We start from the raw sequence: 12484 nt of genomic DNA, 5'->3' as shown, positions 1-12484 counted from the left end.
TTTATCCTCAATGCCCGATAATAGTGACAATGAATGTCAACATCAAAATGAAGTCAAACGTTTACTCTGCCAAATCGTTTTGGACTTTTTTGGCATGAGATAAACAAACGAACGGATATTAACAAACAAATTGAAATTGATAAGAAAAAACAGGATATATCTTTAGGTCAGCGTGTCTTCAAAGAAATAAAAATCCTAATAAATGTCAGAATCTCTGAGCACTTGTTTTATTTGCATTTTCCATACCATCCAGACTTTCCCTGATTTGGGGTTGCAATTATAAGAGACATAATATATCTTAAGAGACACACTGTAATGTGCCAGAATATCACCTACGAGACTGAAATGAAACAGATTTATCTCATAACAGTCAGCATATCTCCAATAGCAATAATGGTAATTAATGCTGCATAGCATATAAACACTAGAAGTTCAGTTCTTTCAGAAGAAAATCTAACCCCAGGTCCTGGGGTAATATTTTAATTTGAAAATCCGTTTTTTTGTCTTCTAATGATGAGAAATAAAAGGTACATCTTTCCACTAGATGGCAATGTTTCCTCAAAATTGTTCTCATATCGGCACACTGTAAAAATCTAACCCCTTAAAAATGACCCCTGTTGTCATTGCACTTTATAACAACAACAGGTATCTTCAAGTGGGCTCAAAGTAAAACCGTGTTGTTGAATCATTCTGAATGTTTCTGGCAGATACAACAGGCAACATGTGCATAATTCAAAAGATGTGAAGAACACATTTCTGATACTAATCAAAAAAGCCAACTTTTTGGGGAATTTTATACAAACATTGGTACCAGACTGAATCTTTTCTGCCAAATGTATAATATGCGAGGGGAAAGAAATGGCCTTCTGAAAGATTGCTTATGAATCTTTAATTGAGTTCTCCCCTAATTACAATGCAAGCTGTGCAAAGAGTCAACAAGTAAAGTTTGAGTGTTAGCTAAAATACCACATGTATTCCTGAAGTTCAAATACCCTGATATCAATCAATCAATCATTCTTTATTCGTGCAGCCCTTTTAAAACAACCAGGGTTAACCAAAGTGCTTCACAATTAAAATCAAATAAAAACACGGAGTACAAAAATAATCACAAAACACATCAAAACTTAGAAAATAAAAACATTCCAATAAAAATAAAAGAGAAAAGGTGCTATTATGTGCCAAATGCCAGACTGAACAGGTGATAAAGATCTTATTTTAAGTGTGTTGCTGCCTTTGATGCTCTTATGGCCACCTGATGTGGCGTGTCATTAGGTGAGGGATTGTCTGCTCCTGTCTTGGGTTACACCCGGGTCAAAGGTTCTCTGGTGAACAGAGCAGACTGACAAATGAGGCTCCCCGCTGTGCCCGATGTCGCTCTGGATGTGGCGTAAGAGTCGAGGAACATCTGCACTAAGGATTCTCTTGTGCTCCAATATGTAGGCCAACCGAAAGATTATTTATATTCCCAACTGGAGCATCTTTAAGCCTCTTTGGTGTACTTTAGAAGTGGTGTGCTACCATCCAGTAAGACTACTCAGACAGAACTGTACGCAGTCTCTCCTCTGCTGTTAAAATAAACAAAATCAATGTGTCTCAAGGCATCATCAACTCCCTCTTTTTCTCCCTCACCCCGTTTTCCAAGAATTAGCTTTTCTCCAAACAGTTCGTCTTTCTTTTTTCTTGTCGCTCCTCCCGGCAGCAGACTACGTCAGAGGCGCTGGGTGAAGGGCAGGTGTCTGTTTTGGAGATGGGCGGTTGCGTAGAAAAAACCCCCAGCGGCGATTCAGACGAGAGAAATAGGAGAGAAGGAGACGTGCGGTATGGTGTGTTACGGTGTGTTGTGGTGTGTTTGGCCAGCTGAGCTGGGATGGCTGGAAATGAGCAGTGTGGTGATGCAAGTTTGAGGGGGAGGTGCCAAGGACAATACTGTCAAGAGTAGAAATGACGGGGACAAAAGAGCAATGCTGTCTTGGGAGATGCAGCACGACCTGCTGGAGAGCAACTGGGGCAGCCTGAACTTGGGCTGTAACATTAGAAAGCAATAAATTACAATACGCTATTATTGCAAAGGAGTTAAAACCCCAGGCTGAGCTCTAATCGCCTATAAAAAGATGGTTACAACTTCTAATTTTCTCTTCTAGCAGCTACTGCGTTTCAGTATTTCTTGGTGATAAACCCTTTATTAGAGGGATTGAACCTCTGTGTGCAGAAAGAGGGGCAGGTGGACTGTGGGGTGATGGTGTTTGAGTTGTGTTGGATGTCCACAGACAGGCAGACTGGGTAAACAGAAACCCACGCAGCAGTCAGCTAACAGCCAGCTTGATGTGGCGTTCGCTCCGTCAACTGAGTGTGTGGGTTCATGGAAACTCCCACAGACCTTTTGCAGTTTGAGGGTTTGAGAATGAAACCAACGCTGCGAATCAGAAGAACAATGGCGACGCCTGCGCTATCAAGTTCTCCATCTCATCTGCAAAACTAATACCGCAGGGTCTTCTGACCAGCCAAAACAAATGGAAAAGATGTTGCACGTTACATAATGACACTGTAGACACAGGGATGACATGAACAGATATATTACCTCTGTGAATGGACGGCAGCTGCTGTGCCCTTTCACTGATGTCCACTCAGCACTGTTGTCGCATCGGTTGGTTTGCACTGTTGCATTTCTCCTCCTACGGTTACTTCGGACACATCATATAGAGCCACGACGGGAAGATGTCCAAAGTTTGCTGGCACTGTCTGAAAGCTGTTCTGAGAAAAGCACCAGCCCTTTCTAGAAAGCAGCCACCACCACCTTTCAGAGTTTGTGCGATACAGTGTTTGCTGAGTCTACAGAGGTGGGATCTCACAGTGTTGACACTACTGTTAAAATGACCCCCCGCTGGCTCATCCTTCCCAGCTTTATGATGAAATCCTGTGCCACCATTCATCTCCACATGTGCTCGTCAAATATTTAACCTTGGCCTATATAAACACTGCTGCGCAGGACAGAGGATCCCCAACGCTGCTTTATATATATACATCTCTGCTCAATTGGCCAGATGTTGCCAAGTCAAACACACCATCAGCTTTTTTATTGTGTTAATGAATTTTTCTGAGTATGATGCCTTTGCCATTACCGGGCAAATTTAACAGAGCGGATTTGAGTTTATGGTGAAAAATGATTTCTCTAAAATTTGCAGCCAGTTATATGTGCCTGTGGAAAAGTGCATGTTTGACGGGCCTTGTTGAATAGAGTTATGGTGTACAATGCTGCATCCAAGAATCAACCGGACACAGATTTATGTCACTGTTTTTCCAGAAAAAAATTGTCTGCCTTGTTCCAGAGGTGAGTGAATTTGACCTTCTGTCTTGTACGTCAATGTGAACCAGCTCTGTGAGGGGTTGCAGGAGCGACCTCGGACAGTACATAAATATCTGAGTGTGAACCCATCGATCATTCGGAGAAAAACACTTCCGCTTCCAGCTCCTATGACTTTCCATGACAGACTTTCCGATGACTTTCCATGAAAATAGTAACAAGGTTACAGGATTAACACACACACACACACACACACACACACACACACACACACACACACACACACACACACACACACACACACACACACACACACACACACACACACACACACACACACACACACACACACACACACACACATCCTGTCAGAGTGAACATGTTAATAATGCATTAATGCAAATTGTGTTAAATGTCACTATTTTTTCAACGTTCGATTAATGCATGCACCCCAGCCCTCGGCCCGATCTGTAGCTTGGAGAAACAAGACGTAATGCAGCTGTACTAGTGTAAAACACAATGCACAAAGCATTGTTTATGTGACCAAAGAATGGCTTTGAATCCTCTTTTTTTCATTGACTGTAATGTACGAAAAACAAAGAAAAAACCCTAAAAACCCTTTTTTCATCAGCTAAAGAGCTAATTTTCATTACCGTTCCTCAACTGGCCGATAGAGGTTGGCTCCAAAATCGAGTCCAACTCCATTGACCTCCATGCTAAAATGTTCAACTTTAGAGCAGAAATAAACATATTTACAGGCTGTTCAGAGAACTGTTTTGGTCTCAGTCATTTGATTCCACATCCATGATGACTCGAGGCAGACATTTACAGCAGATCATCCTGTTTAAGATGTTTCTGTGGTGAAATCAGATGCTGGGTTAGTATAAACTGGCGATTACTTCCTTAAGTTTGTATTAAGACGATGACGAATGAGGAAGTGAGAATGGCTAACCATTGGCTGAGCCGACTGTCAGTTAAAAGGATGTGCCCTCATATTATATGTTTAATAAAAACTGCTTAAAAACAGGGGATGTTTAATTGAACATTATGGACAGTGGAGCAAAAAAGTATTTAGTCAGCCACCAATTGTGCAAGTTATCCCACTTAAAAAGATGAGAGATGCCTGTGATTTTCATCATAGGTACACTTAAACAATGAGAGACAGAATTGGGGGAAAGAATCCAGGAAATCAGAATTTTTACTGAATCAATTGGTAAAATAAGTATTTGGTCACCTACAAACAAGCAAGATTTCTGGCTTTCACAGACCTGTAACTTCTTGTTTAAGAGGCTCCTCTGTCCTCCACTCGTTACCTGTATTAATAACACCTGTTAACTATTTATCAGTATAAAAGACACCTGTCCACAACCTCAAACAGTCACACTCCAAACTCCACTATGGCCAAGACCAAAGAGCTGTCGAAGGACGTGAGAAACTAAATTGTAGACCTGCACCAGGCTGGGAAGACTGAATCTGCAATAGTTAAGCAGCTTGGTGTGAAGAAATCAACTGTGGAAGCAATTAGTAGAAAATGGAAGACATACAAGACTGATAATCTCCCTCCATCTGGGGCTCCACACAAGATCTCACCCTGTGGGGTAAAAATGATCACAAGAACAGTGAGTAAAACTCCCAGAACCACACGGGGACCTAGTGAATGACCTGCAGAGAGCTGGGACCAAAGTAACAAAGGAACCATCAGTAACACAATACGCTGCCAGGGACTCAGGTCCTGCAGTGCCAGACGTTCTCCCTGCTTAACCCAATACATGTCCAGGCCCGTCTGAAGTTTGCTAGAGAGCATGCAGAAGAGGACTGGGAGATTGTTATAAGGTCAAATGAAACCAAAATAGAACTTTTCGGTGGAAACACAACTTGTCATGTTTGGAGGAGAAAGAAAGCTGAGTTGCATCCAAAGAACACCACACCTACTGTGAAGCATGGGGGTGGAAACATCATGCTTGGGGATGTTTTTCTGCAAAGGGACCAGGACGACTGATCCGTGTAAGGGAAAGAATGAATACAGCCATGTATCGTGAGATTCTGAGTGAAAACCTCCTTCCATCAGCAGGGCATTGAAGATGAAACATGGCTGGGTCTTTCAGCATGACAATGATCCCAAACACATCACCCGGGCAACGAAGGAGTGGCTTCGTAAGAAACATTTCAAGTTCCTGGAGTGGCCTAGCCAATCTCCAGATCGAAACGCCATAGAAAATCTTTGGAGGGAGTTGAAAGTCTGTGTTGCCCAGCGACAGCCCCAAAACATCACTGCTCTAGAGGAGATCTGCATGGAGGAACGGACCAAAATACCAGCAACAGTGTGTGAAAACCTTGTGAAGACTTACAGAAAACGTTTGACCTCTGTCATTGCCAACAGAGGGTATATAACAAAGTATTGAGATGAACTTTTGTTATTGACCAAATACTTATTTTCCACTATAATTACAAATAAATTCTTTAAAAATCAGACCATGAGATTTTCTGGATTTTTTTTTTTTTTCATTTTGTCTCTCATAGTTGAGATATACCTGTGATGAAAATTACAGGCCTCTCTTATCTTTTTAAGTGGAAGAACTTTGCACAACTGGTGTCTGACTAAGTACTTTTTTCCCCCACTGTATATATATATATATATATATATATATATATATATATATATATATATATATATATATATATATATACATACACATACTGTACATATTTATATACATATACATGTGCCATTAATACAGGTAATGAGTGGAGGACAGAGGAGCCTCTTGAAGAAGAAGTTATAGGTCTGTGAAAGCCAGAAATCTTGCTTGTTTGTAGGTGACCAAATACTTATTTAACAGAGGAATTCACCAATTAATTCAGTAAAAATCCTACAATGTGATTTCGTGGATTCTTTCACCCCATCAGAATCAGAATCAGAAATCTGAATCAGAAAAAGGTTTATTGCCAAGTTTGTTAAACACACACAAGGAATTTCTTGTGGTGATTGGTGCAATTCAATACAAATATAAAATGTAAAAGCAAATATATAAGAGAGAAAATGTACAAGCAAAATGTACAATATGAGGTTTTTAAAGTGGCAGATATGAGTCTGTACAAAAGTGATCTAGGATGTGCGTTAATGTAACGCATAAGGTCAGGATTGGAATCTTTACGTTAATGTAACGTAGTGTGGGATGGGGGGGCAGTCCGTGGTAGACGGGGGACCGGGGGGACCGGGGGGACCGGGGGGACCGGGGGGACCAGGGCCTTGTTGACGAGGACAGCTGCAGATGGGAAAAAACTGTTTTTGTGGTGTGAGGTTTTGGTCCTGATGAACCCGCAGCCTCCTGCCAGAGGGAAGAGTCTGGAACAGTTTGTGTCCGGGGTGGGAGGGATCTGCTGCAATCTCTCCTGCACGCTTCAGGGTCCTGGAGGCGTGCAGGTCCTGGAGAGATGGAAGATTGCTGCCAATCACCTTCTCTGCAGAGCGGATGATACGCTGCAGCTGCTCCTGTCCTTCACAGTGGCAGCAGCGTACCAGATGGTGATGGAGGAGGTGAGGATGGACTCAATGATGGCCGTGTAGAACTGCACCCTCATTTTCTTTGGCAGGTTGAACTTCTTCAACTGCCGCAGGAAGAACATCCTCTGCTGTGCTTTTTTGGTGTGGGAGGTGATGTTCAGCTCCCACTTGAGGTCCTGGGTTATGATGGTCCCCAGGAAGCGGTAAGACTCTAGTGTCTGCTGGGGAGTGTTGAAGAATATTACAAAGTCCAGTTCAAGAGTCCGCTGTGTGATGAGAGATTTTATTCTAGCCGGCGTTCAGCAGACAGATACAGACAGAGTCTTGTTCGGTGGGCTGACCCCGAGTGAAAATGAAACAAGCTTCTTATACAAGAAGTTAAAGCAAGAATACACCAATCAGGCGAGAGACAAAAAGTAATTTACAGTCGGATGTGACTCGGGCCAAATGTCATTATCAGACATTTGTCATGACTGTCACAGACCTCCAAATCACCCCATAGGGTGCTCTCGTTGATTCAAATCTGTTTGAACCAACTTCTGAGGTGTCGGGACCTTCCCATGGGGTAGGAAATTTGGAGTCACAACAAAAGTTGTTGAGTCCAGTTGTCTGTTTGAGCCAACTTCCGAGGTGTCGGGACCTTCACATGGGGTAGGAAATTGGAGTCACAACAAAAGTTCTTGAGTCCAGTTCAAAGCCCTGTGAAGCCCGGGGTAGGACTGGGCAACCTGCCCCTGCAGGGGGCCAAGCTGCTTCATCAGGAGTCACACAGGATGAGGGGGGCAGGTGGGGCTGCGTTCCTCCTCTAGTCCACTATCATCTCCACTGTCTGTATCTCATAGTTGAGATATACCTATGATGAAAATGACCAGCCTCTTTCATCTTTTTAAGTGGGAGAACTTGCACAATCGGTGGCTGACTAAATACTCTTTTGCCCCACTGTATATGTAGGGCTGCAGTAGGGGCTCATTCAGACCTTTACTCACAGAGCTCGGTGCTTGGTGTTGTGACCCTCAGTCTAATAATCATCAGCTGAAGTGAGTTTACTCCACCCCCCCATAGAGATAAAGTGAGAACCTCCAGCATTTGGGAAGGATTCAGTCACCGGTCCTCCACATTGAGATAAACCAGCTGAAGAGACTTCATTTGGTTAGGGGCATGTCTCCTGGATGCCTGTTTCAGAAATGCCCAATTGGAGAGAGGTTCAACGGTAGATCCAGGACATGTCGGAGAGTTGACTTCTCTTGGCTGGTTTGGGCACACTTTGATATTCCCCTGCAAGAGCTGTACGAATACGTTGGGGAGATGTGTTAGACTTACATCACAATAAATTTCTACTTCAATCCTCTGACAGGACTCAAAAATATGGTCTCACTTAGTGATAGTGTGGAAAGGTCGCCATTGAGAACCATTTTTTAAAAACTTTGTATATGTACAAAAAGTGTATAAGTGTTTAAAATGGCATCTCCATATGGTTGCTCCATATGAACTTATTCTACCCTTGGTTCCTAAATGCTCCAGCTCGCCCCAGTATTTATGGCTGAACGGTCATGGAAGGACATGAATCAAGGGAAAATGTATTATTCCAGGTATTGGTACCAACCCAAAAAAATAAAAAATAAAAAAATCCGTTTTATGCTTCACCTTCTGATGAGAAAGATAATACTGTTTTTTATGCTGATGTTTGGTAAGAAAACAGCACTCAATATGATTGTAAAAACATGAAATGTGGCTTCATCAAGGATTGTAAAGTTACTGCTGAGGTAAGGCCGCTTGTTGTTTTGGTTTGTATTTTCTTGAAAAAGCCTGTATTACCATTTATTGAAGGAAAAAACATGTAATTGGGGATAACATAATTGTTAGGAGTTCTAGTCCAGCGAGGCCGATCTGATATGACGTTGCTGTGTAAGCAAAATGGGCACAAACAGGAAAAAAAGGTTGATTTGTTACTTTTGTTAGTTCTTCACAAACAACTTTTCTTCTAAATCACATATCATTTAGTTAAAAGTAATCACGCACTTTCTTGCACATATGTAAACACACACACACACACACGCACACACACACACACACACACACACACACACACACACACACACACACACACACACACACACACACACACACACACACACACACAGACGCTCATACACACTGTTCTGGGCTTTGCCTGATTTCTCTGGCAGACGTGGCTGTTTTATGTTTGAATGATATCATAATTCTATTAAAAAGGCAACTTAATTGTCTCCTTTTGTTCTGTTAATGTGATTGTAATAAATTTTCACTTTCTAAGACATAAATTTAAAGTCAGGACGTGAAGTGATGAAAATCAGCCGAGTCGCTGGGTTTGTGCTCCACAAGCAGCTTGTCCTCGCTGACCTGGTTAAAAGCAATAGCTGGGAAACAATACAACAATCTGAATATTGTTAGTTGGCAAAACTGTTTTCCTGAGGGGAATTCTCTGTGACAATGCAAAGATTTGGAAACAAATCCTCTCAGAAGAGGGCTCTGCATCGTATGTGTGTGTGTGTGTGTGTGTTTTTGCTGAGATCAGCTTCTCAGTCATGGTGCTGTATGTGGCTTGCGCGAGCAGATGAGAGGCCTGCAGGGCTTTGATCGTGTGTTCCCTTAGAGCTGGTATAGTTCTTTAAATGCACACTTATCTTCAGAGAGACAGTCTCTTTGCAGAGATGGGTCAAAGCTGGAGGACTCTCATTGGTGTGTCACAAATTCCACATCCCTCTCACAAACCAACATGCTATTTTCAAGAGAGAAAATAAGCTTTACTGGAAGCTTATTTATGTTGAAGAGAAAAAAACTTCTATCAGTTCATGCAAATTCTGCTCCTGCAGTTCTTGCTGTTGTGTAAAAAGGCATTTTTGTGTTGTAATTCAGTAATTCTGATGCAACAAAGTCATTTTTTAAATCTCTGCTATATAAGTCATGTTACGTGTGCCTACTGAGCTTCCCATGCGTGACTCTTGAGCTACAGTATTGTGTGAAATACGGATTAAAAACCGACGAACCGTAAAATATTAAAGCTCACTATTTAACCAAGAGGCTCTTTTTGACATATATGAAGCACGTGTTTGTTTTCTCTTTTCTCTCTTTTTATTTTCTTGTTTCTTTTTAAAGGAAGCAGGAAAAACACAATGAATTATTAAGTTCACTGGCAAGCAGCTGTGGAAGGCTTTACCAAGACTGTGTCGGGGTGCAACAATGAAAAACACTGAAATAAATGTCAGCAAACATTTTGAAAACATCGGGACGGATGTTTTTTGCTGTGTTACATTACATTTCTTCTGCAAACATGCTGTCAGAAATTTGAAGGTGATACATTTTGCTTCCGTAATTTATTTAGGACTTCACCTACCTAACACTTCCTACCTGAAGACTTTTCTGTCTCTCTCTTTTTTTCATAAAGCACCAAATGTCAAGAGCCCAGGTGTGTCAGATCAGTAGCCAGACTCTTTTTGAATAAAGCCTTTGTGTGGTGTTGCTTTCTGAGAAAGAAAGACAGAAAGAAAGAAAGAAAGAAAGAAAGAAAGAAAGAAAGAAAGAAAGAAAGAAAGAAAGAAAGAAAGAAAGAAAGAAAGAAAGAAAGAAAGAAAGAAAGAAAGAAAGAAAGAAAGAAAGAAAGAAAGAAAGAAAGAAAGGAGAGAGAAAGAAAAAGTCATCCAAATCCCACCACATACACAACTCTGAATCCTGGATATATCATACTGTATTAATGGTGACTGTCCAAGGCAGCCATGCAAATTTGCACTAATGTACCATCATACCATCACTGATGTTGGAATTTTAAAACAAGCCCCAAGAAGAAGTCTGATAATTTTGTTCCACTGCAGCATCCATGATTTCCAAAAATGAAATACAGCTGAACGTATCCTCAGCTTTGCTCTGGAAAAACTGGTCCTGTTTTTTTTTTTTAACCCAATTGCGGGGAAAATGCATTTCTGTTTTATCTTCTCAGAAACCAAAAATGCTTACAGCATCTAAATTCCATACCGTGGTAGTTAATGTTCTTTAAATGTGTGTACACAGCATCGACGGGCCTTCTGCAACTCTTTTTCATGTCTTTCTTTACTCTTGGAACAGCAAACAACTTTGGAGTCATGCAAAAAATGTCATTTTTATCATGCTACAAATGGGGCTTTAAAAGGAGGCATGCTGGTAGTGAGACCCATCAGGCAAACTTTAGGGAGGTGGCTTGAATTTGATTCGAAATTTGATCAAAATTTGATTCACATGAGCCCTCTTTTGGTTGCTTGAGAAACAGCTCGCCAACATAATCAGGAGCATCTGTAGACGTTATCAGCGTGAATGCTGGTAGAAAAACATTTAGATAGTCCGCCCAATTCCTGCTACGTGGCCTGTCGGAGAGTTGAGCGGAAGGAGTTGAGGAAATTTCCTGCACATGTCAAAACAACATTAACAAAGCTGCTCGGTTACCATTTGAAAATTAAAGGTTAAAGTTTGGAATGTAAATCGCCTGGTTGCACTCATGTAAAAATATATTGCCTGATTTTAAATATCAGCCCAGTTGCTGGTATAGATCATATGGATAATGTGTGCACGTGTTTGAACAACAAAGAAATACATATTGAATGTGCACGTTTCAAATCTTTCTGGTTTCCAGAAATATTAAACGGCCACTTATATGCCTGGAGACCGGGCTGCTCTTTTTATACGCAGTTGTGGTACTGCTTTGTTACTATTGAACCTAATGAGTTATGACAGATTCCACTGGTTTTTTTGAAGTTTTTTTTTTTATCATAGCATAATCTTTCCAGTCTTTTTTGGCCTCTTGAAATTGCTGTCATCGAAATACGCTCTTTTTTGAATAAACAATAACATTTCAACTTCAGTATTTGATATGTTGATCTGTTTTCCTGTTTAATGAAATATAAAGGCTTAAGTTTTCTCCAAGTCATCATATTCTCTCATCGAGTACAGCATACCAACTATTTTGCAAAAACGGTTGTTTGTTGTCTACGAATCAGCTAAGTGTAAAGGTTAAAAAAAGAAAAAAAAAAGATGCACAGAGGTTTTTGCTCTAAGTGTACTTTAAAAACAAAAGCACACTGTGAACCACATCAAAATTAAATTACTTTCGAATGACATCAGACTTATTGCACTTCAACAAACTTAACAAAGCGATGGAAATGTGTGTGGATTATCTCTACGAAGTGAGCAGGATAACAGGTGAAACTATATATGGTATTCTAAGCAGGCCCTGGAAAGCAGATTATGCATTGGCAGGATTGTTGCAGCCTCCTTGCCAAGCACAATACTTGACATAATGAGAAACACTTGCTTGAAAATGAGCAATCCAACAAGCCACACAGAATCAAAAGCAACCAAGGGAGTTCATATTTTACTGTATATCATTAACACTCATTATATTTGGTGGACTTGGCTCACAGCCATGGACACATTCCCGTTCAACACATCCTATAAACATTTCTGGTCTGTCGGTTTTATAAATGCCTGAGAGGTGTAGCTCATAAGTGGAGAGCGCCGCATAGGAAACAAAACATTTCAAGGGAAATGAAGGGAGAAGACTGCAATATAAGCCATATTCATAGCTGCTTCCCAGGAAACCGGACTCTCGCTTTATTGCAGTCTTATTGTGCGCATGTTCTCTTCTGGATTCCTCTTCATCGAACATGAGATGC

The sequence above is a fragment of the Cololabis saira genome, chromosome 22, assembly GCF_033807715.1.
Source record: "Cololabis saira isolate AMF1-May2022 chromosome 22, fColSai1.1, whole genome shotgun sequence".
In the NCBI taxonomy this organism is placed as follows: domain Eukaryota; kingdom Metazoa; phylum Chordata; class Actinopteri; order Beloniformes; family Belonidae; genus Cololabis; species Cololabis saira.
Note: the sequence above shows the minus strand (reverse complement) of the source record.